The following is a 1,770-nucleotide window of genomic DNA, read 5'->3' as shown; positions in this document are numbered from 1 at the left end:
ATTTATATGGTTTCTCTCCTGTGTGAGTCCTTTGATGGTTCACCAGGACAGATTTCGAAGAGAAATGTTTCCCACAATCTGAACACTCATAGTGTTTTTCTCCTGTGTGAGTCCTCTGGTGTGTCACCAGGCTGGAATTCCGACTGAAACTTTTCCCACACTCTGGACACTCATAGGGTTTCTCTCCCGTGTGAGTCCTTTGGTGTGTCATCAGGTTGGAATTCCGACTGAAACTTTTTCCACACTCTGGACACTCATAGGGTTTCTCTCCCGTATGAGTCCTCTGGTGTGTCACCAGGTAGTAATTCTGACTAAAACTTTTCCCACAATGACATTTATATGGTTTCTCTCCTGTGTGAGCCCTGTGGTGTGTCACCAGGTGGGAACTCTGACTGAAACTTTTCCCACAATGACATTTATATGGTTTCTCTCCTGTGTGAGTCCTTTGATGCTTCACCAGGTAGTAATTCCTACTAAAACTTTTTCCACAATGACATTTATATAGTATCTCTCCTGTGTAAGTGCTCTGATGGTTCACCAGGGCAGATTTCGAAGAGAAATCTTTCCCACAATCTCGACACTCATAGGGTTTCTGTCATGCATGAGTCCTCTTGTGTCTTACCATATTAGTGTGCATGCTAAATCTTTGTCACATTGGGTTGTCTGGTAGAGCTTCTCTCCAGTATGGGTCCTTCCATGAACCATAAGGGAACTACTCTGAGTAAAGTTTTTGCCGCACTCCAAACATTTGTGTCACTTTCACTGGGTGGATCATCTCCTGAATAATCAGCTGTGATCCGCAACCTCTATTTTTCCCACATTAGGCAGTCTGTGGGGTTTTTTCAACACTGATATCCGTGAATTCTTGAGGAGGCCAAAAATGTTTCTGATCTCTTACTTGGAGGTTCTTTGAGTCAAGTCAAGGCTTCCTGAAAGGGTTTAATTAATGCCTGTCCATTTTGGCTATCCAAGGGACCTTTTCCTTCCCACTGACTTCCAGTTATGTCCACTTTTTAAAAAATTTCGATATTATCCCCCTTGACTTCTTACGTCATGTTCCCTTGAGTTGCACATGCTCTATTTTTTCCAGCTCAAAACTTTGTTCTTGTTATTCTCTCCCTTGTCTCTCGCCAGGTGAGAAAGGAGAAGAGTTTTCAAAATTTCTGGAGGAAGCAGAAAAGGTTTTGATTGATGCTTTGTCTTGCATTTTAATGCTGCTTCACATTCTCTGTGGTCCAGAGTGTTCTTCTTGGCATCCTCTTTGTCTGTAAGATTCATATTAATGGGTCAGTTTCATTATTGTTTAACAAATATTTGCAAGACAAGTGAAAGCAGCAAAAAGAAAACCCTTACATTAGCATGAAAATATCAAAATTCTAGTATAACATTATTTATGATTCATTTGGCAGATAGAAGACTAGCAAAATCCAAATTCAAATATTGATTCAATTATAAAATTCTTTTGGCTTGGATAGATCAAACATATATGAACACACATACCCAAGATTTATGTATATCTGACCTAAGATTTATGTATGTCTATGTGCATACGAGTCCGTACATCAGTTAGAATAGAGCTGGAAGGGACCTTATAGATCTTCTAGCTCAACCCCCTGCTCAAGCCGGAGACCCTATACCATTTAAGACAAGTGGCTGCTCAGTCTCTTCTTAAAAACCTCCACCGATGAAGCACCTATAACTTCTGGAGGCAACATCACCACCAAATGCATCTGTAGCTGGCTGGCAAAACATACTCAACGAGTAGTCCTC

At 40.9% G+C, this 1,770-nt stretch overlaps 1 pseudogene; it reads right to left on the bottom strand.

The window, feature by feature from the left end:
- Positions 1-1,055, bottom strand: part of LOC114922164 — a 24,337-nt pseudogene extending 23,282 nt beyond the window's left edge.
- Between the last annotated feature and the right edge of the window lie 715 nt (positions 1,056-1,770).

Source organism: Protobothrops mucrosquamatus, unplaced genomic scaffold (assembly GCF_001527695.2).
Source record: "Protobothrops mucrosquamatus isolate PMUCROS unplaced genomic scaffold, P.Mucros_1.0 scaffold5512, whole genome shotgun sequence".
NCBI lineage: Eukaryota > Metazoa > Chordata > Lepidosauria > Squamata > Viperidae > Protobothrops > Protobothrops mucrosquamatus.
Note: the sequence above shows the minus strand (reverse complement) of the source record. Positions and strands in the feature narration are given on the sequence as shown.